The sequence below is a fragment of the Myotis myotis genome, unplaced genomic scaffold (assembly GCF_014108235.1).
Source record: "Myotis myotis isolate mMyoMyo1 unplaced genomic scaffold, mMyoMyo1.p scaffold_m19_p_15, whole genome shotgun sequence".
Taxonomy (NCBI): domain Eukaryota; kingdom Metazoa; phylum Chordata; class Mammalia; order Chiroptera; family Vespertilionidae; genus Myotis; species Myotis myotis.
The window spans coordinates 19033940-19060980 of NW_023416319.1; the positions used below are offsets into that span (position 1 = coordinate 19033940).

At 40.7% G+C, this 27041-nt stretch overlaps 1 protein-coding gene and 2 pseudogenes across 1 annotated transcript in view; all 3 read left to right on the forward strand.

The window, feature by feature from the left end:
- Positions 1–27041, forward strand: part of HPSE2 (heparanase 2 (inactive)) — a 531613-nt gene that overhangs the window by 198134 nt on the left and 306438 nt on the right. The window lies entirely within an intron of this gene.
- On the forward strand, positions 5705–6808 carry LOC118669875 (annotated as a pseudogene).
- Positions 21341–21535, forward strand: LOC118669877 (annotated as a pseudogene).

Sequence of the window (27041 nt, forward strand, 5' to 3'; positions counted from 1 at the left end):
ATTCCCACTTTGCAGAGAGTTTTTATCAAGGAAGGGTGTTGGATTTTGTCAAATGCTTCTTCTGTGTCGATTGATATGATTATGTGATTTTTGTCTCTGAATTTGTTTATGTGATGTATCACATTTATTAATTTGTGGATATTGTACCATCCTTGCATCCCTGGAATAAATCCCACTTGGTCATGGTGTATGATGTTTTTAATGTAATGCTGGATCCGATTTGCTAGAATTTTGTTGAGGATTTTGGCATCTATGTTCATCAAGGATATTGGCCTGTAGTTCTCTTTCTTTGTGGTGTCTTTATCTGGTTTTGGAATTAGGGTAATGCTGGCTTCATAGAAAGAGCTTGGAAGTGTGCCTTGCTCTTGAATTTTTTGGAACAGTCTGAGGAGGATAGATTTTAGTTCTTCTTTGAATGCTTGGTAGAACTCGCCTGTAAAGCCATCTGGTCCTGGGCTTTTGTTTGCTGGAAGATTTTTGATTACTGCTTCAATTTCTTCAGTAGTTATCGGCCTATTCTGGTTCTTTGATTCTTCCTGATTGAGTTTTGGAAGCTTGTATTTTTCTAAGAATATGTCCACTTCATTTAGGCTGTCCAGTTTGTTGGAATAGAGTTGTTCATAGTATTTTTTCATAATCCTTTGTTTTTCTGTGGGGTCAGTTGTTACTCCATCTCTTTCATTTCTGATTTTGTTTATTTGGGTCCTCTCTCTTTGCTTCTTGGTGAGCCTGGCTAGAAGTTCATCAATCTTGTTTATCCTTTCAAAGAACCAGCTCTTGGTTTTATTGATCTTTTGTATTGCTTTTTTGGTCTCTGTCATTTATTTCTGCTCTAATCTTTATTATTTCCTTCCTTCTGTTTACTCTGGGATTTTCTTGTTGCTCTCTTTCTAATTCTTTGAGTTGTAGGGTTAGATAATTTATTACCATTTTTTCTTGTTTTTTGAGGTAGGCCTGTTGAGCTATGAACTTCCCTCTCAAGACTGCTTTCACTGTGTCCCATAGATTTTGGATTGTTGTGTTTTCGTTGTGTTTGTTACACAGGATGCTTTTTATTTCTTCTTTGATCTCTTTGATAACCCAATCATTGTTTAATAGCATGCTATTTAGCCTCCAAGTGTTTGATTTTTTTTCATTGTTTTTATTGTAGTTGATTTCTAATTTTATGCCATTGTGATCTGAGAAGATGCTTGTATGATTTTTATCTTCTTGAATTTGAAGAGACTTTGCCTGTGTCCCAATATGTGGTCTATCTTTGAAAATGCCCTGTGTGCACTTGAGAAGAATGTACATTCTATACCTTTGGGGTGAAATGTTCTGAAGATGTCAATTAATTCTGTCTGATCTAGTTAGGCAGTTAGGATTGATGTTTCTTTGCAGATTTTTTTGTTTAGAGGATTTATCCAATGGTGTAAATGGGGTAGTAAAGTCCCCTACTCTCACTGTATTGCTTTCGATCTCTCCCTTGATATCTTCCAGAAGTTTTTTTTAATATATTTGGGTGCTCCTGTATTGGGTGCATATATGTTTACCAGAGTTATATCCTCTTGTTGAATTGCTCCCTTTAGTATTATGAAGTGGCCTTCCTTATCTCTTATTATGGCCTTCACTTTGAGGTCTGACTTGTCAGATATAAGTATTGCTATCCCACCCTTTTTTTTCATTTCCATTGGCCTGAAAATTTTTTCCCTATTCCTTCATTATCAGTCTGTTTGAGTCCTTTGTTCTGAGGTGGGTCTCTTGTAGACAGCAGACATATGGGCCATGTTTTCTTATTCATTCAGCTACCTATGTCTTTTGTTTGGAGCATTTAATCCACTTACATTTAAGGTTATTATTGACTAGAGGCCCGGTGCACAAAAATTTGTGCACTCGGGGGGGGGAAGGGGAGTCCCTCAGCCCGGCCTGTGCCCTCTTGCAGTCTGGGACCCCTCGGGAGATAACGCCCTGCTGGCTTAGGCCTACTCCCAGTTGGCAAAGGGCAGGCCCAATCCCTAGGTGCAGCCCCTGGTCGAGCTCAGAGCAGGGCTGATTGGGGAGTTGGGGCACCGCCCCCTGTCATGCACAGAGCAGGGCAGATTGGGAGGTTGCGATGCCACCCTCAGTCATGCTCAGTGTAGAGCCGATTGGGGGGTTGGGGCACCGCCCCCTGTCACACTCAAGGCAGGGTTGATAGGGAGGTTGCGGCTCCACCCCCTGTCACGCACAGAGCAGGGCCCATCAGGGGGGTTGGGGCTCCGTACCCTGTCACTCACAGAGCAGGGTCGATCAGGGGAGTTGGGGCACCGCCCCCTGTCACACAGAGAGTAGGGCCGATAGGGGAGTTGGGGCACCGCCCCCTGTCACACACAGAGCAGGGCGGATCAGGGGTTTGGGGCTCCACCCTCTATCACCCACAGAGCAGGGCCGATCAGGGGGTTGGGGTGTCGCCACTCTCACACTCAGGGCAGGGCCAATGGGGAGGTTATGGCTCTACCCTGTCACACACAGCGCAGGGCCAATCAGGGGGTTGGGGCGCTGCAGCCTGTCACACACAGAGCCGCAGGGCGATTAGGGGTTTGGGAAGCTCCCCCATATTAGGCACAGAGCAGGGCTGATCAGGAGGTTGGGGCGCCTTCCCCTGTCATGAACAGAGCAGGGCGGATAGGGAGGTTGTGGCCCCGCCTGCTGTCACACACAGAGCCACAGGGCGATCAGGGGGTTTGGGCGCTGCCCCCTGTCATGCTGATCCTGGTGCCGGGAGGCCTCTCGGCTCTGCTGATCCCGGTGCTGGGAGGCATATTACCCTTTTACTATATAGAATAGAGGCCTGGTGCATGGGTGGGGCTGGCTGGTTTTCCCTGAAGGGTGTCCTGGATCAGGGTGGGCATCCCCACTGGGGTGCCTGGCCAGCCTGGGTGAGGGGATGATGGCTGTTTGTAGCTGGTCACACCCCCTTCAGGGTGGGGGTCCCCCCTGTGGTGCCTGGCCAGCCTGAATGAGGGGATGATGGCTGTTTGCAGCTGGTCACACACCCTTCAGGGTGGGGGTCCCCACTGGGGTGCCTGGACAGTCTGGGTGAGGGGCTGAGGGCTGTTTTCAGGCTGATGGGTGACTGAAGCTCCCAACTGCTCCTTTTTTTCTTTTTATTCTGGGCCAGCTTTAGCTCTGGCTCCAGCTCTGAGGCCTCTGCTGCTGAAAGCAGGTATCTGGTTTGTTTGGGTTCTATAATCGAAACAATGTATAACTCCAGCTCTGAGATCCTGGCAGGCTGAAAGCAGGTTTCTGGGGTTTTGTTTAGCTTCTATATTTGTTACAATGTTTGAAACTGCAAGCTCAGAGGCCGGCAAGGCAGGCGGGGAACGTTGGAGTCCTCCATCACTGAAGCAAGCAAGCCTCATGTTAGCAGCCAGCTGCCTGGCTGCCAGCCGCCATCTTGGCTGGCAGTTAATTTGCATATCTCCCTGATTAGCCAATGGGAAGGGTAGCGGTTGTACGCTAATTACCATGTTTCTCTTTTATTAGATAGGCTAGGTACTTGTTTGTCACCATTTTTATTCTTTATGCTTGTGTTCCTTCTACCCTTCCTATTTCTTCTTTTTACAGCAGTCCCTTTAGCATTTCTTGCATTGCTGGTTTGGTGGTAATAAACTCCCTTAGCCCTTTTTTTTTGTCTGTGAAGCTTCTGATTTCACCTTTAGTTTGAATGATAGCCTTGCTGGTATAGTATTCTTAGATTCAGTCCCTTGCTTTGCATCACTTTGTATATTTCATTCCATTTCCTTCTGGCCTGATGTGTTTCTGTTGAGAAATCAGTTGATAGTCTGATGAGAGATCCCTTGTAGGTAACTTTCTGGCTCTCTCTGGCAGCCTTTAAGATTCTTACTTTGTCGTTGGTGTTTGGCAATTTAATTATGATGTGTCTTGGTGTCATTCTTTTTGGTTTCATCTTGTTTTGGACTCTGTGTATTTCTTGGACTTGTGTGGGTTTTTTCTTCCCAATATCAGGGAAGTTTTCTGTCATTATTTCTTCAAACAGGTTTTCTATTCTTTGTTCAGTTTCCTCTCCTTCTGACTCCCCTATTATGTGGATGTTGTTTTGTTTTTTGTTGTCCCAAAGCCCCCTTGGGCTCTCCTTCTGTTTTTTAAGATTTTTTTTTCCCATTTGCTGCTCTGCTTGGGTGTTTTTTCTGACCTTGTCTTCTAGCTCACTGATGTGGTCCTCAGCTTCTTCTAGTTTATTGTTGATGCTTTCTGTTTTATTCTTTATTGCAACTATGTCATTCTTCATTTCTTCTTGGTGCTTCTTCATTTCCTCTTGGTTCTTACACATGTTGAATTTGTCTTCCTCCTTTTCAGTGTCCTCATGACCATTGCTCCGAATTCTTTCTCTGACAAATTGCTTGCCTCCATTTCCTTCACTTACTTTTCCAGTGATTCCTCTTTTTCTTTCTTATGAGGGCTGTTTATTTTTCTCCTCATTTTCACTCCTCTCTACTGCGTTGACCAAAAGGCACAAAATGCAACTCGATAAGACACAACATGGAACAAAAAACACATGTATTCATGATACCAATAACCCCAAATAAAAGTGACCACCAGAGAAAAGAGACGTAGGGGAGAGAAAAGTGTGCAAAAATGATATTGAGAAAAGGGGAAAGGTAAGAGAGAACAGAAAAAGAAGAAAAAAGAAGGGAAAGAAATAGACATATATGGGGAGAAAACTCCACAAAATCAACAGCTAACCCAAAAAAATACAAACAACCACCAGCTAGAAAAAAAGGAGGGGACCTGAATCTGAAGAGGCAGAGCTTATTTCTAGAAGGTAAGGTAAAGGCATTGAATGATTGGGGGAATGGCCATGATTCAGTATAGAGGAGGTAGAAAGAAAATCCTATATAATAAAAGTATAATATGCAAATTGTCCCCTTGACTGGGAGTTCGACTGGGAGTTTGACTAGGGGGCAGGGCCAGTTGGACAATCTCCTGCGTCCCCTCACCCCGGCTGGCCCAGCGAGATCGGCCCCGATTGAGGTGGGCCAGCTGGACTGCACCCGTGCATGAATCCATCCACCAGGCCTGTAGTGAGTGTATAAGAAGAAAAGTAAAAAACAAAATACTCAAAAAAGTAATTTTAAAAATAATAAAAATATATACAAAATAAAATTTATATATATATATAATTTTTCTCCTTTATCTATATATTCATCTATTTTTGGAAAAGGAGACTAGAGAGCAGATAGGCCTGATTTTGGTGAGTGAAACTAATTAAGCTATTAGTAGAAGAAGAGAACAGGTGAGGAGAGGAAAAACAAAAGCATAAAATAAAAAAAATAAACAAGAACTAACAATCAAACAAACAACAACAACAAGGAAAAAAATTAGCAAAGAAAGAGAAAAGAAAAGGGTTCATGGACTTGAAGCAGGTGAGAGGAAATGAGTAAGCCAACAGAGACTATTATACTAGTAATGCATCAATAAGGCAGATAAAGAATATCAATTTTTAACAAGGAGTAAAAAGAAAGGAGAGAGTAAAACTAAAGCAGGGACAGGTGAAGAGAAACAGGATGAAAAAGCAAGAAGTGAGGAAGAAAGTGTTGGCATAAAGAAAAATATGAGATAGAGTAAAATAATGATTAAAAAGAATAAAAGAAGAATCTAATACTCTAATCCAAAAAAAAAAGATAAAAAAATTTGAAAGGTTGGGGATAGGAACCTCGTTCTCATGGCTGAGGTGAAAGTGAAGCTGCAGCCACACGACGTGGATCCAGTAGAAAAAAAAACAGGATTATAGAATTATGTCACCAGTTCCCTCATGGAATCACAGACCAAGTAATTTAAAATGAAATGCCTCGTATAGAAGCTCAGCAGCGGGCAGTGGCAATCAATAGACTATTGTCTATGGGTCAGTTGGATATCTTAAGGAGCAATACAGGCCTTCTGTATAGAATAAAGGATTCTCAGAATGCTGGTAAAATGAAGGGACCAGACAACCAAGAAAAACTAGTATATCAGATCATAGAGGATGCAGGAATTAAAGAAATATGGAGCAGAGATATCTGGTATAAAAGTAATTTGCCATTAACAAAATTTTTAAGAATTTGGAAAGTTATAAAGCTTATCAAAGCTGTTAAGTCTGTATCAGCCTCAAAAAAAAAAAAAAAAAAAAAAAAAAGGTGTGTATGCTTCACAACTGCAGCATATGCTTCACAACCTGCAGCCTGACCAGTCTGTGACTGGTGAAGCCTGGTACAGTGACCAGGATTTTGAATCTGAATTTGTAGAGGTACTTAACCAACAGTGTTTTAAGTTCCTATAGTCCAAGGCAGAAACAGCCCAAGAAAGCAAACAGAATCCAATGATACAAAAAATAGTTCATTTGCTTCATCACACGAAGTGTGGAAATATATCTGTGAATTGGGGATCAGTAAGGTAGAGTTGTCCATGGAGGAACCGAAACCATTTTGAATATACTCATATGATGGGAAAGTGGAGATGACTATCATTGCAGCAAAGGAAGGCACAGTTGGTAGTATAGACGGACACATGAAACTGTACAGAGCAGTCAATCCAATCATCCCACATATGGGCTTGGTCCGGGCCCCCTGTGGACTCTGCCCGGTTTTTGACAACTGCCAGGAAGGTGATGAGATTTCACCATCTAACTGTATTTACATGACAGAATGGCTTGAATTTTAATAGAGATCTAGGAACTTTATGACATCTTTCAAATGAAGTTACTTTGGGAACAAATAATTTAACTCATGATGGAACATCAAATTCCCTTGAAAGCAAACTTCACAATAATGGATACAGACTTACTGCTATGAAAATATATTTGTAAATCTATGAAGACTAAATTTATATTGTAGAGTAGCCACCAGAATATGAAGCAGCTAAGTGAAATCCATTCTTTAATAAACAAAATACTCTGAAGTTCTGGAGGACAACATCTGAAACTTTCAAGACATGACTGTCCAAGGAAAAAGAAGCCAACAAATGCATATTTACCAATAGATAATGGCTAGAGCCTAAAAATGCTTGTTTTGAAGCTATTTATTAAGGTCTTTGGAAATTGTTTATATCCGGTTCAGTATCACCATTTCTGTTTTCTCAATGGTCCACTGAGAAGAAATTAAAACAGGAAAGGCAGGAATAGCAGAGCAGTCTGTGCAAACTTGGGGCGTGAATGGAGGAGATAGTTGGAACATCCTTTTCCACATTCTGTTCCTTTTTATGTCAGAAATATTTAGAAATATTCTTTTGGAGGATTATGCCACCACCTTTACCTCAAACCTATATGATGACTATTGTCAAGGATGTTTTCAGTCCATAAATATTAATTATTATTCTCATCCAAAAGGATTTTTTTCTCTAGACCTTCTTTGTTAAAGTCTTACTAGTTCACTCTGTGGCTCAATTTTATTATTCAATAGAATTTTTCCTATATTCTTATTATTTAACATTAAAACAAAATAATCCATTGCAAAAAAAATGAAAGGTTAAAAAAATAAATAAAAATAAAAAAATAAAATGAAGAAAAGAGAAAAACATAAAAAAATTTTAGTTTCTTAAGTAAAAAATAAAAAAGTGAAGTAGTGAAGTTTGTTCACTTAAGCATGGTTTTAATGTCCCACGGGGGCTGGCTTAAGACCCCTCTCTGTGTTCTGCCTGCCAGGTCTCTGTTTCCTGTTAGGTAGTCAGCACCATTTGGAAGCTCCCAGTGATCCACCGCTCCTCTGTGTCAGACGCCACAACCTTAGTTTCAGGCAGGCGGGATCAATCTGCCCACTTTGTTTTTTCTGCCTGCTTTCAGTCTTATTTACACAAGCATCTATTTCTGACATGGCCTCTAGGTGGTGGTGTTTCTGTATTAGTTTTGGGATCCAATGGCCCCTCAACCCAGTCCCCAAGGGCTCCCTGGGGGTATTTAGAATCTTTGTTTCCCTGCTGAGCTCAAGGCTGGGTGTGGCTGCGCTGTTAGGAGGTGTCTGATCTTCAGGAGAAAAATGTATCTTCAGGATTGGAGGGATTGGACTGTCCCAGAGCTGGCTTCCTGATCACCTCTCCCTATTTTGCTTCCCAGCTTCCACAAAACCACCTTCCCCTGCATCGCAGCCTCGGTGAGTGTTTGTAATTGAAAGATCCTATGCACTGGGTTTAGCGAATAAAAGTAAGGAAATTATAAAGACAGAGCAACTGTGCCGATTCGTGCCCCCTCCCACCCCCAGTCCCCGCCACCCCCCCCCCCCCCACACACACACACACACACTGCTCAGCCCATGAAGAACTTCAGGCTGCCTTTCTGGGCACAGCCTCTCAGGCTGTGGGCTTAGATCTAGAGTCCCCGCTGCCAGCAGCCCTGTGAACCCCCTTCCACAGTGGAGCGCTGTACTTTCCACAAGGGACTCGGATTTAATGAAATGCAGTCTCCCTCTGAGACTCTAGTCCCAGCTGCCTGTGTTTCTCCCTCCAGCCCAGATCCCCAAACCCACCTCTCTCCAGGTGACCTCTGACCTTTCTATCTACGGATTGTCTTGCCAGCTGTGTTTAATTCGCCAATTCCAGATGGATGTTATTTGATTCACCTGTTTCTTCAATCCGCTCTGAGAAGGCGCAGGACCCATCTGCCTATTCGGCCACCATTTTGTCTCCCCCTGGACAAACTTTTTAGGAGCCTGCAGCCGGGGAGGCTGGAGTATCAGTGTTGGTGGGTTTGCAGCTGAGGTAGCTGGTCCCTGGCTGGTGTGGCTGTGGGGTCCCGGGTGGTGTTTGAGGTCTCTCCTGGTGGAGGTGAGGCTGGGCTCCAAGTCACAGCTGCTCTCCCCTTCAAGATGGTGTTGTCTGTGCAGCAGAGTCGGCCATCCTGGGAGAGATTTCAGCGGTAGTAGAGGCTGCCTGGCTAGGGGAGCCTGATTTGCCAGTCCCGGACAGTCCTATGGAATATAACTGTCCCTCACTCACACATACTCACTCCCCACACACATCCATGCATTCCCCTTTCTCTCTCTCACTCACACTCTCTTCCTCACTGCCGTCCTGTCGGCCACCATATTGGATCCTTCTAAAATCTGAATTTTTTTCTTGTTTTATTGATGGTTTTATGTCTAAGAGATAAAGCAAAGAGGTCAATGAGAGGATCTTTCTGTCACCTACAAATGTGATAACTAGAGAAAGCTATCAGGATCAAAGGTGAACAAAAGGTTATTTTTTTTTAAGGGAAAAGGAGTGAATTTTGGAAACAACATCATTTATATGTTTTAATAATGTAAAAACAATGTAGATAATTATAAAGCTTGTGCTTTATGTACATTTAGGAGACAAAGTGGTGGTCAGTACGAACCAATTATGTTCACTAAGAAACACTACCAAAGTAAATTTGCTTCTTTTTGGGGTGTGGTTAGTGGCTTGATGTATTGGAGAATTCCTTATACAGAGTGTGTATTGATTTCAGAAAATCAATTTACAAAGGTTTCAATGTCATACAATCTTGTAGCTAAAATGATGAATGTGTATCTAAGTAAATTTGCAGTTGATTGAACAACCATTGTGGTGTGACAGCAATTAAGCAATCTTAAAGTTCCATTAAAAGATGTGTAATGTTCATTAAAAGGGGAATAATGTTCTCCATAGTTATTAAAATGAATAGAACTCAGGAAAGTCCTTGGCTTACCAGATGCCCTTTCTTCCAAAGCCAGTACTGTGGAGAAGATAAAAGAATAGATGTTAGAGCTTAAAAGTCCCAGAGATGAAGAAATTGGAAGCTAAGGATCTCAGAAATAGATAAAAGAAAGAGGAACCTTTCTACTTAAGCCAAAAAACAGATGTTGGGTTAGTGCTAGATCAGGTAGAATGAGTGTCATTGGTTTCCTGAGGAATGGTATTATGTCTCATTGACCTTTTAAATCCATTTTCACTCCTAAAACCTAGTACATTATGCCTGGAACAGAGGAAATACTCAGTAAACAATTATTGAGTAAATGATACATGTGAAAAGCTTCCAATCTAAGAAGATGCCCTGCCAATACCTCTGTCCCTCAAGACCACTGAAACAGTATAAATTATAATTTGCCCAAGGCAGTGCTACTGCCTCTAGCATTGTGCAAAGAGAATACTTTAATGGCAGAGTTTATAAACATTTTATCCAACTCCTTTTTAGATAAGGAAACTGAATCCTCAGAGAGTTCAAGAAGCTAGTCCAGGATCCCATAGCTAATTAGAAGCACAGTAGATTTATGAAATGCTAGCCTCTTGGACCCTAGTCCAGAAAAGCTTTTCCTGCCACCTTCCTGTTCTGCTGTTCTCTGCCTCAGCTGCTTCAAAAAAAAAAGTCCTTTTTTTTCCTATTGTTGACAATATTACAGATGTCCCTCATCCCCCACCTCCTTCCCCTTCTCTACCCAGTTCCTGCCCTACCCCAAGCCTTCAACACAATATTGTCTGTGGCTATGCATATAAGGTCTTTGGTAAAACTCTTCTCCCCTCCCTCACCTTACCCCCAGACCTGTCAGTCTGTCCCATGCATCCATGCCTGTGGACCTATTTTATTCACCAGTTAATTTTGTTCAGTATATTTCCACCTGAGTATTTGATGTAAATGGACTTAAGTCAATCACTCCTGAACTCATTCCCTACATCTACCCTTTGCCTTTTGAACTGATTTGCATTTTTTGTTCTTGTACCTATTTGGCTTCTCAGTAGAGGTCAGCTGAGAGGCCTTCCATGCAACTCCTATCTGCTCCCAGTCTTAAATTTTGATCTTTAACACTATCCCATTTTTTAATTTGCTCTTAGCCAAAAGTAATGGTTTTATTAGTTATCTACTGATATGTAACAGTCTACCTCAAACCTAAGTTCCTAAAGCTACAAACATTTATCATCTGAGTTCCTCTGGGGAAGGAATCTGGGAACTGTTTAGATGGGTAGTCCTGGTTCAAGGTTCCCTCACGAGGTCTCTGTCAAGAAAGTGGCTGGGACTGCAGGTTCATCTGAAGGCTCAGCATGGGGAGGGTCCATTTACAAACTCATTCACATGGTGTTGACAGGCCTCCGTTCATCACTGGCTATTGGTCAGAGGCTTCATTTCTTCATCACACGGATCTTTCCATAGGTTGCCTGAGTGTCTCACAACGTGGGAGCTGGTTTCATTCAAAGCTAGTGAGTGAAGAGATAAGAGAGAGAGAAAGAGAGAAATGGAGAGGAAAAAAAAACACCATTGTCTTTTATAACCCAATTTTTTAAGTGACATATCATTTGCCACATGTTATTTGTCACACAGACCTTCCTGGTATAGTGAGAGAGGGGATTACACAAGAGTGTGAATCCCAGGAGGTGGGGATCACTGGGGTCCATCTTGTATGCTGGCTACCATAAGGATACAGGAGCGCTTTTTAGTGAAGAGGTACAGAAACAAAATTTATTTTAAAATTGTTTTCATGGGGTCTACATTCATGCAGTCCAAAAAAAAATACAATCATGCACTGCATAATCATATTTTGGTCAATGTTGGCTGCATATATGACAGTGGTCCCATCTATATATATAAAAGCCTCAGCGACCGGCCGACTGGCCGGTAGCTATGATGCACACTGACCACCTGGGGGCAGATGCTTAATGCAGGAGCTGCCTCCAGGTGGTCAGTGCGCTCCCACAGTGGGAGTGCTGCTCAGCTGGCAGACGGGTGCCAGATACCAGACTCATAGCTGGCGAGCGCAGCTGCAGTGGTGCCAGCCTCTCCCGCAGTCACTCCTACTGCACACCCCAGCAGTGGCAGCAGCGGCAGGATCAGTGAGGTCAGTATGAGCGGGAGTGGCGCAGCGCGCAGCCTGGGCTTAGGCTTCTCCCCGGCCACCTGCTGCTTCCCACACTATTGTGTGGGATTGATATGGACAGGCGTCTGGAGCCCCCGGAGCTGGCCAGTAAGGCTGGACTGCAGTGGCATAGAGTTCCACTGACCCCCGCAGGCCAGGCCAAGGGACCCCACCAGTGCACGAATCTGTGCACCAGGCCTCTAGTAAGATTATAATAGAGCTGAAAAATTCCTATTGCCTAGTGTTGTAGCTGTCCTAAAAGCATAGCACCATATATAACTGTTTTGTGCTGGTCTTCTTCTAGTAATGCTATTGCTATCTGCTAGAAATGCCTGGGAGCACTCACCTAGCCCCTGATGAGCATCGCTTAGATATCTCCCTTTCCTAACCAGTATTACAAGTGGATCTATCCTTGTGGTTCTTATTATAATTGCAAGACACTACTCTTCAGCAATAACCTTTAGAACCTTCGAAGCAAAAAAGAGATTACTTATAGGTCCTAGGGTATACAAGGTATGGGTGGGGTGGGGGTCATGTGAGACTAGGCCTAGGGTTCTGCTTTTATTTGGGTGGGTTCAGGATGGAGGCCTAGTGTTTTGTAGGCTCACTCTTTATTGGTGAGTTTAAAACATAAGGGAGAATTTAAAATGCAGAAAGAGAAAACAAAACAACTGGCCCAAATGGTCAGTTATTGAAATCAACCAAGATCTCTAAAACAAGGAACCTCACTGGGGGGAGGTGGCCTGGATCTTTACCTAGTCTGGTGGCTGGCCACGTGTTTATTCCCTATAGCTTTACTTGAGGGGTGCCTCTTTGAAGTGAATACCTGAGCAATCAAAGCTTAAGACAGGCACTTGTGTTACAAAAAGAAACCTACTGTCAAGGTTTAACTACTATTATTCATGTGTTTGTGGTGATGCTGGTGCAAACAAACCTACTGTGCTGCCAATCATATAAAAGTATTGTGCGTACAATTACAGTAATAGGCTATACCAGTGGTTGGCAAACTGCGGCCCCTTGATTGTGGCTCTTCCACAAAATACCACGTGCGGGCGCGCACATACAGTGTGATTGAAACTTTGTGGCCACACTCAAGGGGCCAAAGAGCCACATGTGGCTCGCGAGCTGCAGTTTTCCGACCACTGGGCTATACCATTTAGGTTTGTGTAAATGCAGTCTATGATCACAGGACAAAATCGCCTACTGATAGATCTCTCAGAATGTATTCCTGTCGTTAAGGGGCACATGACCTTAATATTCAATACAAGTCTCTTATTCTTGCCCTCATCCTTCCCCCTTCTCATAGTAACGTTTAAAAGTTTCTTATATGGTAATTTAGAACAGTTTGGAAACTTTTTTTAAATAAAAGGTCAGATAGTAAATGTTTTATACTTTATGGGCCATACAGTCCCTGTTACAACTACTTAACTCTGTTGTTGTAGCAGGAAAGCACCCATAGACAATAGTAAACAAGAGGACATGGCCATTGTCAATAAAACTTTACTTATGGACACAGAAATTTGAATTTTTTAACATTTTCTGTCATGAAATATTCTTATATTGATTTTTTTCAGCTGTTAAAAAAGCAAAACAAAAAAATCCTTAGCTTGTGGGTTATATTAAAGCAGGCTGGTCTTGCCCACTGACAGTAGTTTGCCAACCTCTGATCTAGACTTTCTTTATGCAAATGTAAACAAATACATCTTATTTTTTTCTCCATTAAGGGTATGAAATATTTCTGGGTAATTCCCTCTAGAGCAAGCTTCTCATTTGTAGTATCTCAGTTTTCAGTTGGAAATTCTTCTTGCAACCACCCTAGATCTTCAGTAGCTATTCAACATTCATACTTCTTTACAAAGCTGGCTTCTCTTTCCCTTGTTCAGAATGAGGAAACTTTAGTGTGTAGTATCCTGAATCAGTAGAGCCAGAGGAGACCTTGGATATTATCTTGCCCACCTCCTTACTCTTTTTTCCAATTTATAAACAAGTAATCTGAAGTATAGAGCTTTTTTTTAACTTTTATCAAAAGTAGAACTGGTACTGTAGCCCTAGTCAAGGAAAGCCTTAGTTTGATTTTGTTCATAAAGAATGGGAAAATCGATGAGTATAGGAACCCCAGTGTCCACTGTCAGTGAAGCTCCCAATTTCCTTGTTCCTTTGCCTGGTTTGATTACAGTGGTGTATGTTTCTGGAACTTTTGTCTGCCATGTGTGCTTGCAAGGGCATGTTCAGTGCACCATGGAATAGTAAAGTGGCAGGATGTCAGTCGTTGCTAGGGACAATCAGAGGCCAGGGAGGACTCAAAAAAAGGGTGGGTTTGTGGTGGAAATATGAGATTTGTTGGTAAATGGATAGATAAATAAGCTTGTTTGTATGTCTAGTTGGCTTTTTTTGTTAACTTAGTTTGGGGCCAGGATTTCAGTGTCATGGAAAGAATAAAGATGAGTAAGGGAAATGATGTATTATAATTTTCATTTAATGTGTCCTAATAACTGCCTTTTTTTTTCTTTTTTCACCTTGTGGGTTTGGTGGGAAAAGCATGTCTCAGATTTAATAGTGCCTTGAAGACATGCTGGTATTTTATTGTTATAACCATTGTTGTCAATGCTGGGAACACTGACTGATTAGAAGGACAGACAATGAGAAGGTATTTAGGCAAATAGGTTGGTGACAATTTAAATAGACCAAACTTTTCCATTACCTCAATAGCTAATATGAAGCATGCCTCCTTTTACTCATGCAGTGCTTACTGATCATAGGTACACTAAATCAGCATCTGTCTCCATGAGTGGATAATCCTAGCTGTATATACCATCTTTTTCCCTCAGTTCAGCTCTATATACTCTGTTTCACTGTTTTTTGGGGGGTTTTTTTGGTCATACTTAATTTTAAATTTGTTTCCTACCTTTAATTCGTATTTAGACCTTTTTTTTTTTTATTCTTCCTATTCACCTTCAAATCGCACAATTTAAAAAATCAGAACTCTTTTTTAAAAAACTATTTTTATTGATTTTAGAGAGGGAGAGAGAGATAGAAACATCAATGATGAGAGAGAATCATTGATTGGCTGCCTCCTGCATGCCCCCTACTGGAGACCAACCCCTCAACCTTGGCATATGCCCTTGACCAGAATTGAACCTGGGACCCTTCAATCCATAGGCCGACGCTCTATCCCCTGAGCCAAACCAGCTAGGTTGTGTCTTTTTTTTCTGAGAGCAGTCATTTTATAGCTTCATAAATCATTCATCAAGATACTATTGCCAGTCAAAAAGCCTGCGTGTTTGAAACTTGCTTTCTAGCAGGGAAGACAGACAATCAATTATAAATATTATTACTGAATAAATAAAGGTCATGTAGCTTAACTCCACTTCCAGGCAGATAGGGTAGATGTACTTTTCCCTATTCTTCTTGCTAAGTGCAACTAAAATCCGTGGATATTATGTGTATAAAGACTCTGAAAGGTAGTGATAAGAAGGCAGGCCAGGACTCAAGGAATGACATGGTAGTGAGTTCCCTGAGTTTTCTTTTTGTTTCACATATCACAGACTTAGAGATGAAAAGGCCAGCAACCTATAAATGCCAATAAAGCAGACCAAAAACAGCCAGTTCTCTATAGCCAAATGACCAGTAAAGGAGCAACCTAGCAACACAGAAAACTTTTACACAACTGCTCTATTCTAGCAAAACACCACAAAAAATTGTGTACCCACTCCATCATGCTACTAAAGGATAAGTGGCCAGGCTATACTCTACTATAAAGCTCTAGTGTTGTTCCCCAATACCCTCATCAGAGTGATGTCAGATAAATACAGTAGAGAACCTGGACTTGCATCCCTACTGACTGCCAATGAGGTGCTCCTTTCCTCCTTTACTGTGATGTTAGTGGAGACTACAGGGAGCTGAAACTTCCACCAAGCAATGACAAGAAGCTGCCCTTAGGTGTCAGTGGAGGCTGAATGGGTAACCTGGACTTTTATTTCCACCTGTCAGTACTAAAGCAGGGCCTTCACATCCTCAACAAGAATAGTAAAAAAAAAAAAAAAAAAAGCCAGTTAAAAGGGAAGGTTTAAAGAAGACTCAGAGTCTCATAACAAAATATGGGCATGTCCAGTTTCCTACCAAGAGCCAGATCTTGAATGAAAAAAGACAATCAATTGATGCTATCTTAGTTTTTAAAATTTATTACGTACTAGAGGCCCAGTGCACGAAATTCATGCACTCGCGGGGGAGGAGGGGTTGCTTCAGCCTGGCTTGTGCCCTCTTGCAGTCAGGAAGCCCTCGGGGAATGTCCAACTGATGGCTTAGGTCTGCTCCTCCTGGGGAGAGGGCCTAAGCTGGCAGTCGGACATCCTTAGTGCTGCCTTGGAGGCAGGAGAGGCTCCTGCCACCGCCGCTGTGCTCGCCAGCCGTGAGCCCGACTTCTGGCTAAGCGGCGCTCCCCCTGTGGGAGTGTACTGGCCACCAGGGGGCAGCTCCTGTGTTGAGCATATGCCCCCTGGTGGTCAGTGTGCGTCATAGCGACTGGTCATTCTGCTGTTTGGTCAATTTGCATATTAGCCTTTTATTATATAGGATTAGTTTATGGTGTACAGCTTAGTTGTTAGAAAATCATATACTTTACATAGTGTTCCCCTTGATATTTCCAGTACATAGTCATCACATTATTGTCTACATTTCCTATGCTTTACTTATTTCATGTGACTATTTTTTAACTACCAATTTGTGTTTCTTATTGCCTTCACCACTTTTACCCAGTGCCCCAATCCAACCTCCCTTCTGGCAATCACCAGTTCTCTCTCTATATCTATGAGTCTGTTTCAGTTTTGTTAATTTATTTTGTTCTCTAGGTTCTACATGTAAGTGAAATCATACAGTGTTTGTCTTTCTCTGACTAGCTTATTTCACTGAGCATAATACCCTCCAGGTCCATCCATGCTATCTCAAATGGTAAGATTTTATTCTTTTTTGTTGTTGTTTGTTAATCCTCACCTGAGGATTTTTTTCCCCATTGATTTCTAGAGAGAGTGGAAGTGAAGGGGAGAGACAGAGAGAGAAAGATTGATGTGAGAGAGAGACATTGATTGGTTGCCTCCTGCATGCGCACCCTAACCTGGGCCCCCAACCATAAAATCATTTTCGTTGCTACTTCATAACTGTAATTTTGCTACTGTTATGAATCGTAATGTAAATATCTGATATGCAGGATGTATTTTCATTGTTACAAATTGAACATAATTAAAGCATAGTGATTAATCACAAAAACAATATGTAATCATATATGTGTTTTCCAATAGTCTTAGGCGACCCCTGTGAAAGGGTTGTTCGACCCCCAAAGGGGTCGCGACCCACAGGCTGAGAACCGCTGCCATAGAGGTCCTGGATTTAGGGCTTTCCTTATAGCTGATCACTTGTATCTAGCACACAAATCTTTCTCCCCAAATTGTCACCTACTAATTTATAGGTATTAACCCTTACCTTAAAAGAGGAGCATAGGATAGGTGACAGAACCATGGAAATTATTCCCTTAATAAGATTCCCCTGCACCCTTGGGAGGAGGTCTGTGACTGCATTGATTTTAGAACATTTCCTCACATTTAGAACATTTCCTGGATCCAGCTGCTAGAGAATAGACTTTGAAAAGACAAGGCTGTGCTGATAAGTGATGTCACAGTTGGGCAAAAGAGCATGTGCTAATGAACCATGCAAAGCCCCAGTCACTAAAGTTGGGGTTTTACACATGTGTTTTTATGGATCTTTATTTACCATGAACATTTAGATGGTAATTGGAGCACAAATTGTCTGTTAAAATAGTTATTTCAGCTTTCCCCTGACCATTGTAATCTTTTGGTAATCCCTCTTTTGGCCCTTTCCAGCTGTCTGCCCTTTATGCAGAGAGGGGCCAGCTTCCCCTTTACTGCTGTGAGTGAAGGCTGAGCCTTAATGTGTGGCCGCTTACATAGCTTCTCAGCTTTCTAGTGAAAAAAGAGGCCAGATCACTTTATATGGTAACTGGCTTCTCCAATGTGGAGAGCAACTCTGTTCACTCCCAGAGCAGATGTTCACATTGATGAAAATGACATAAATAATAGCATTTTTCAGTTACTGAGTACTCAGTATATACCAGGAACTGTACTAAATGCTCTATCTGCCTTGGCCCATTTAATTCTCACAATAAGCACTCGAGTGGGCTCTATTGTTATAATCAGCTTACAAGTGATGTTAATTGAGGATCAGAGAGGAAAAAAATTTGTGCCTAAGGTTACCCAGTTTGAGCACCTAGTGGACCCAAGTGTGTAGGAGTACAGAGTCTATACACTTAACTATCATGCCAGACTGCCTCCCTTGACTAGAATTCTTCTGTGTTGACTTTGAGGCAGTGTCATCCAAATATTCTCCTGGCAGCTGGATGAAGCTGCTTGCAGCAGGAAAGGCAAATTCTCCTGAGAAGCAGATGAACGTTATACTCCAGAGAACTCTGTTGTATGCCTGAATTGCTTCTGCCCTTGGGGCTCAAAGAGAAGACTGTGATTATTTAAGTTGAGAATTCACTTGATTCAAGACAAAATTCTTATGCATAGAGTTTTCACTATTTTTAGTTATCTGTTTTTTATGGGGAGTTTAATCTAATTTAATTCAATTATATGAAATGTCAGTAAAAGATGTTCTGGAACTTAGAATGAAACATGTGACCCAAGGGAGGTGGGTAAGTCATTAAGAATAAAATGTCTGACTGTGAGGGCTGTTAAACACTGGGTCTTTGTGTAATCTCTTGAAAATCCTGAGGACCAGCTACATTTCTGTCTCCCAGAGATGGTTTAGGTGTGAGGTTCTCAGCAGAGGACCTCAGGTTTCCTTGTGATTCTTATTCTTCATAAATTTAACTTAAACTACTGTGTCAGTTTAGGTCCTCTGAGAAGCACACACCAAGACAGGAATTAGACATCTCCGAGTTTTATTTGGAGAAACAACCATTAAGGGTAAAGAGGAAAGAATGAAGAGTAGGCAGGGAGAGCCTTCAGAGACTGATACAGGTCTGACAGTTGTGAAAGGTGCAGAAGGAAAGAAAATTGGGCGCAATTCTGAGAAAGTCTTGGCTAGGCTGATGGGAGACTTTAGGAAAACATCCCCCATTAAAGAAAATTGTGCTGGGGGGATGGCCTAGCTCTCTTCACCTTCTGTACTTAGTCATTGCCTGGGAGCAGCATGGGGGTCAGAGGGTGGAGGGCAGGGTGCGGAGCATGACCTCAGAGTGAACACTGCAGTAGATCTAAAGTACAACAGCTGGAGGCTGTCAGCGAGCTGTGCTTCAAGCAGCAGGCTCTCTTGAAGGGACGAGAGCTGAGTGGACCATATCCATGTCTACTGCAGTTGCATACAACATTGCTAAACTGGGGTATTTTCCTAAAATTTACTGCTAGTGTCAAGTGAACCAAGAAGTAAACTATTTTTTTTCCTAAAAATGAATCCCCTGGCATCAAAGCGCATTGTCTAATAAGACTCCTTGATCCCTTTCTTTCTAGACCCCATACCCAACTCTTTGGCTGTTTATTTTTATTTTTTTCTGGAATCTGCTATAGCTTTGCCATGTTGGTATCAAATAATTTTTTTAAATGCTTCAAATTTATGTTATGTGCGTAGGAAGAACACATTTGTACTTACTTTTCACTTTCACTTTTCCATAAATATTAAATAATCTAAAATGATAATTTTGTCTCTTGAATATATTTAAAATGTGTTCTTTCTCTCTATTCCCTGTGCTATTAGATTAGGGCAGTTCTCTCATCCCTACTTCCTTGGATTTTTTAGTAGCTTTCCATCTGTTCTCTCTGCCTCTGTCTTGTCGATGTTTGATTCACCTTCTGTACAGTACAAAACACAAATGTGACCTTTTTAGAAAACCTCCATGGCTTATTAGCATTTAGAGGGGGAAAACCCCAAGCTCCTGCTCACCTTGCTAACCTTTTCTCCTTCAATTCTCCTCCATGTGCTCGCTCTTTTAGTGCTATGGAACCAATCATAGTTCTGCTTATTGCCTGCCTGTGTATATACACCGTTCTTTGTCTAAACTGTACTCTTTTGTATCCACTTGACATACTGCTACTAAATATCTGGTTAGGTAGCATATTCTCTTGGAAGCTTTTGTGGATTTCTGTTCAGAACTGACCCTTCATCTGTAATTGGAAGCTCCATGTTTTGTATTATAATTATTTGTACCCTTTCCATAATGGGCCAGGTTGTGTTTTATTTATATTTATAATCCTTGCCCCTAGCACAGTGGTTGGCCCATCAGAGGTGCTCAATAAATAATGGTGAACTGAACCAAAATTGAGTTACATTCCTTGTATTGCCCACAATGTCTATCACAGAGTCTCTTTGAACAAATATTTGTGAAATGGGATGTAAATGAATGAAATGAAAATGTATTTAAGGAACATTAAGAAAACTCAATTTCAGTATTCATTAACTGGACTTGTTGATGCTATTTACATCTTAACGATTTTCATTATTTGAGAGCAGTTGCCTTACTTGTCTTATTATGTATACCACATATGTTTATATAAATATGATGATGCAATAGGCAAGATTTGAGGGTTTGAGTTACCTGGCAAGCATGGCCTTGACATACCATTTTCATTTTCATATAACTTGTACCTGGACAATTATATTGGGTTATATCTTCAGAACAATGTCACTAGTGATGTATGACTGATTTTCATTAAAATTCCCACTGGGTATTGTCACTAGAAAGAGAAACAGAAAAGAAATTAAACTTTATTGCTAGATGCCTACCAGAGTTCCTCTTTTACAAGTATTGCTACATATTTATTTATTTTTGTTTCATTTATCATTTCACTTATTCATTCACTCATTCATTTATCTTTTAGCTTATAGTGGTAGGTAAAAACAGTCCACAAGGAAAGAAAGTAAAGATTAGATGCCAATTATTAAGTGCTCATTCAGGTGACATAATCTCAGAACAGCTCTATGAGGTAGTAGAAACTATTATATTCATTTTAAACATGAAGAATTGGATGTTCAGAGATGTTAACTAGTGGAGCTAGGATTTGAAGGTAGGAATTAGTGCTCTGAAATAGCTCTATTTCAGGATTGATTTCAGAATTATTCCCATCTAGTCACGTGAAGATTGCTTCTGTATTTTATATTCCTGAGTTGTTTTCCACTCAATCCAGGAATCTGATGATACCAACTTCCATATTAGATGGCATACAGAATTAAGTTCTGAATCAGCGTCATACTTATTGAATATCTAATGTATATAGTTAGAATTGTATAGATTAGTTCTTAATTTGCCTATAAGAATTATTTCTATTGAAATTGCTAATGGTTCTTTCTCAAATTCAACTAGCTAAAAGTGAATTGGGGTGGTGGGGAGGGTGTCTGCATTTAAACAGACCATGATAAATTGGGATCTGTATTTGTATACATTTATAAATGGATTCCTCCAAGCATGAGGGAGGAATTCCATTTGGAAGCATGTTTTGAGTTCTCTGAGTAGACATCATTAGCAAAGCTTACCCCCTTGAGTTAAAAACACTATGGATAAGAAATTATCACTGAAATTAAATGGTGGCAGACATGTCCAAGGACTAATATAGGGTTTTGATCCCTTTATGAATCTTGTGATAGATGAATGTGTGGAGATGGCAACTAGTGGGCAACAGAACAATATTGGAATGGTGATAATAGGAGGAAATAATGTAATCATATTGGAAGCTCTGGAATGACTATTAAGAATGGCTGTGTTTACCAGAGAAATCAACTGCTTCCACAAGTCTCACCACAACACCTGTTTTATAATATGAAAATTTGGTCATGTACATTTTCATACTGAACGTTTTTGACAAACTTTTGTAGTAGGGGAAAAAAACGCCTCATCCTTCCCTACATTCCCCACCAAAAAAATAAGAATGAAAAAACCTGGTACAAGCTGACATAGTTGCTAACTCCCCATGTGAGACCTATATTTTGCTTTTAATAAAGACAGGCCACAGTATAGCCCAAGAGGAACTCCAGTCAGACCTATAGCAGCCTCATTTCCTCCCAGTAGGAGGCCTGGTGAAGATAGATGCTCTAGGTATACAGCACTGCTAATGTGGAAAGGGTTGACTGAGGAGAGAAGCAGGGGTGAGCCCTGTGTAAAGGCAGGGGCCAGGTCTATGTGTTAAGGCTAATCAGAATAGATGATCTGATTATCTCCCAGAATATAAACACTTCCAAAAGTTAATGGTTCTATTTATGTTGAAAGAAATCAAGAAACAAACTTGGTTATGTTATTTGGAATAAATCTGTGCAGATGGTAAGCAGAACCAGAAACTGTTTGAAGTTTTCATGACAAGTTAAGGCATACATGAATATGGTAACTTTTCCTTTTTGAAAGCGCTTGATTTTATCAGCTTGTTTACCTATCTGTCACAATAGAGCATAAAACCAAGAAGCGTTGCATAGACTGATATCTGAGAAACATGTTCCTGGTAGCTGCGAAGCAGCAAGAAAGGCATATATCAGTTTTCTGCTCTTTATTAAATGCAGTAATAAACTAGTTCTTCGAAAATCACCTAACTGGGTGTCAAATAGAGTGTGACAGTGGGCAGATTTATAGCAAGGGGTAGATATTGTCTATGTAACAAATTGCTCTCTTGCATCAGTATTTCATGCCCTGTGTAGATAAATCAAAAGCAATTTGTCACATTCTCAAAATTCACTCCCATTAAGTTGTTAAACAAAGCAAGTAATTGTTACAGAATTTTCTATTCTTTAATCTTTAAGCAAAGGACACCATTTAGGTCTCTGACACACCTGGCTGTTTATTGCAGCCCGAACAGAACTGGTTAAGTCTTATTCTGCCTTCCAAGAGGGAGCTAAAAGTAATTGCAAAATATTTTGTCCCCCTTGGCTCTGTGCGTAGATTTAAAATTAAATTGGTTCTGGTTAGTAAGCTAGAACAGGGCAACTAAATTGAATTTTCTGAGGAATGTTGTGAATCCTATGTGGAAAAAAACACCATACGAAGTTTGTATGTTTCCTGCTATTCTTTTTGTACTCTGCTCTCTCTTGTCCATTGTAATCTTTTCATACTTTCCTCCCTGTTGGTAAGGCCAGCCTCAGTTGTATCTCATTTGGAGTCTTATAAGCATTTTTACCTGTGACTATTTCTGTGGAAGTTTCAGACATTCCTTGTAGTTAACTTTTCCAAACACTCTTCCTCTCACAAGTGCAAGTTACTCTCTTTCTTTTCTTCTCGTACACACTTTTCATGGAAGGAGATTATTGTTAGTATTTTATGGAGTTTGCACGAAGGAAAAGCAAACATAAGACCAGAGACTGGGGCATGTGAAGTGTTAGTCTGTTGGTTATGTTTTTAAATCATGATCACAGATTTTAGTTCTAACTATGACATTCTAGAGAAGATTCTAGAATTATCCCCTTACAATTAAACCTTTCCCTTCTTCTCATTTTAAAAAATATTTTAACATTTATTTTCTTGGTGTAAAACTAATGCTTGCTCATTGTAGAAAATATTAAAAATTTAAAGGTATAGAAAGAAAAATATAAAAATTGTTTCAAAAAATTGTTTCATACATAGAAGTATGTAGGAGAAAAAATAATTTTACTATCAAAAGATAAAAATATGAATGATATCATATTTCCTTCCAATTTTTTTAGTGCATAAAATTTTCTGTATTGTTGAGCTTATATTGTGTATACACTTTTGAATTTTTTTTTTAAATATTGGAAAGTTTTATAATGTGTGTGTGTGTTGTTGTTGTTTTTTTCTTAAATTGATCTTTGCTGTAGGGGCCTGGCCTTGGGGTATGGTCTATCACATAGCGCTCTTCCCTTTTTCTTTAAATGTTTAGGTAGCAGAGCATCTGAAATGTGATAAAATTAGCTTCAGTTTGATGGGAGATGGATGTCTATCTTCTAAGCTCTTCTCCCTTTGCCCTTGAATGTAGAGGGCAGGTATCTTAGTGCTGCCACAGCTCAGATGTCCCAGCTTCCATTAGGTTGATTTTTTAATAAACATTCATTCTCTATGTAAGAAGATCAGACATAGATCTGATGTTACAGCAAATTACTAAATGTGGCTGGCCTGGATTAAGAAGTGTTTGCTATTTGGTCTTTAGGCAACATATTGGTGCAATCTTAATTTTTATTTTATGGTTTCTTCCCGGAAGATTAAGGCTTCAGCTGACACTAAATTGTGTGGGTTTGAGAAATTATAGTGCTTTCTGTTTTGTTTTCTTTTGCCTTTTATTTTTGTTGAATAGCACTAGGCCTCATAATGCTTAGTACTCCATTTTTATCTACTAAAATTTCACTTCTCTCACTGATCTTATGAGAAACAAACAAACAAACAAAAAAATTAACTGCTTACTTGATTCCCCTCAGTTATTTGTGCATTTGTGGTTCCACCAGTCATTCAGCATGGTACTTTGCTTGCTTTTGTTAAGGAAGCATCCCCTTCTTTTTAATTCCTTAAATTGTTTCCTTTCAAGAGATTGGTTTAAAATTTTTTGAAGATCCATCTTACAGGCTCCCAATGAAAGCTTTAATTTCATTTTATCTGCTCTGATTCAGGCATTTGAAAGCCATGGTAGGCACTCAGTGGTTCATATCCCCAGGCTCTGTCAGTGGCATTTGGGCTGTTCATTTGGGAAAATTTTAGACCAGTTTTTCTCGCAAATAAAGTGTTGTTGTTTTTTTATGGTATTTTCTGATAAAATTTCAGACTTCTCTGACGCCAATTATTTTTCAAAGCATTTCTGGGCCCTGCTTTGCACTAACTAAAGATACCATAAGAGGTTATGGAGATTTACACAAAATATACTTCATTGCATGAAGATAGATTACAAATGATTTCTGTCCTACTGCTCATTTCAACAGTTCTACCATTAAAGGAGATAAATAATTTAAACTGTTAATTAACTTCCAGTGTGTACAATATGCAAGCTTTAGGGGCAGTGACTTGAACCATCTCAATTTGATTACAGGACCTCTTTAGGCTACTCAAGGTTTCAGTATAAAGAGATGGGGTTCTTTTTTTAACATTTTGCAATGTTGTTGCTTAGTCAGATTATAACTCTACTTTGGCTATAAATTATTTAATATAATTCTTCAGTACATTTCTTTTGAGTATCTGAAATCTTTGAATAGAGCTTCTTTAGCTAACATATAAGAAAGAAAAGGGAGATATAAGAAAGAAGAGAAACTTAAACTCATACCAAATGGCATTACTAGAGAATTATGTTCTACAGAGCATGGTGTCTAGCTGAGGCAGATGTTAACAATTCACTGGGTTGATATTAGAGATGTTTATTACAGAGAACAAAGTCAGTTGCTAAGTATAGGACTTTTCCCTCTTTTTGCATCTTCCTTAAATTCCATATCCACTCAGTCCCCAAGACTTATTCATGGTAATCTCTATCTTCAGTGCCACTGCATTATCAATGTATTCGTTATAAACATTTATTATTTAACTAGTGGCCCGTTGCACAAAGATTTGCTCAATAGACCTTCCTTCCCCTGGCTGCTGGCACCGGTTTTCCTCTGGCACCCGGGACCCAGGCCTTTGGTCTGGCTGCAGCAGTGAGGCTTGGCTTCTCCACTCTGGCTGCTCCCAGCCCCTCCTTTTTTTTTTTTTTCCAGCTCCTCAAGCAGTGCCCAGGGAAGGCTGGAAGCCTGGGTTGCCCCCGGCGACCCAGGCCCCCAGCCACTCCTTGAGTGGAGCCTAGGCTCCCAGCCCCTCCTTGAGCAGAGCCCAAGGCCGGCGGAAAGCTTGGCTTCCTCTGTCGCCGGGAGCAACCCAAGCCTCCTGCTTGCTCCAGCTCCATGGCTGATGCCATCTTCAGTCATCTTCAGTCTTTGCTCAGAGCCTGCATATGCAAATTAACCACCATCTTTGTTGGATTAATTTGCATAGTCGCTCTGATTGGCTGGTGGGTGTAGCGAAGTGGTGGAGTGATGGTTAATTTGCATGTTTCTCTTTTATTAGTGTAGATATGTTCTGGATACTACATTATCATATTTAGACACATATCATATTAATGATTCTACAAAGGTAGGTATTATTGTCTGTATTTTACAGAAAAGGAAACAGCCCTAGCAGGTTTGACTCAGCGGATAGAGCGTCAGCCTGTGGACTGAAGGGTCCTAGGTTCGATTCCGGTCAAGGGCATGTACCTGGGTTGCGGGCACATCCCCAGTAGGGGGAGTGCAAGAGGCAGCTGAATCGATGTTTCTATCTCATCGATGTTTCTAACTCTCTATCCCTCTCCCTCTCTCTTCCTCTCTGTAAAAAAATCAATAAAATATATTTTAAAAAAGAAAGAAAAGGAAACAGAGGTTTGGGTAGATTATGTCATTTCACAAGGTTAAATAATGTGTAACTTTTTAAACCCATATCCATCTGGTCCGAAAACAAATTCATCCATTGCTTGTTCTATTTGTGAAAGCCTTCTAATTTTCCTGCCTTCACCTCCATTTAATTTCTAACTCCTTTCTTTCCTTTTTTTGCAACAAAACTATGTTAATATTAAAATATGCAAGCATCACTGCCCTCAATTGCCTAAACAATGAAGTCTAAACCTCTAGGCTTGTTTCAATTCGATCCTAGCTAGATCCCTCTCTCATCTCTGACTACTCTTTTACCCATTTCCTATTTGTCTACCTCCTGGCTCCCTGTGCTTCAGCTATTTATGGTTCAGATTTGTTGGCATTATCTGAATGTTTCCTACTCGTTAACATTTTTGTTGCTATTTCAGTTGCCTAGAACACACTCTGCCTGACTCTTCTTAGTTTGTGAACTCCTACTCATCTTTCTAGACCAGCAGTTCTCAACCCCTTTCACAGGGGCCGCCTAAGACCATCGGAAAACACATGTTTTCGATGGGCTTAGGAACTGAGACACCACTCCTCTATCCATTTCCAGGCGGGTCCGCCCACATGCAGATATGTCCACATAGGAGTAACCGGCGTGATGACATCATTGTGCCAATCCCATCACATACACCCTATACAAATACAAGTGTATGTGACAGGGTTGGCACCATAATGTACTTATGCAGACCAGTCACACATGTGTAGAGAGCAGCTAGTGTGTAGAAAGCAGCTGCTGTGTTGAAAGCAGCTACTCTGTTAAAAGCAGCTACTGTGTTGAAAGCAGCAGTATTGGAGGTAAAACAACACTTCATGAATTATAATTACTGGGTAAATGTAAAATCATGTACTGTA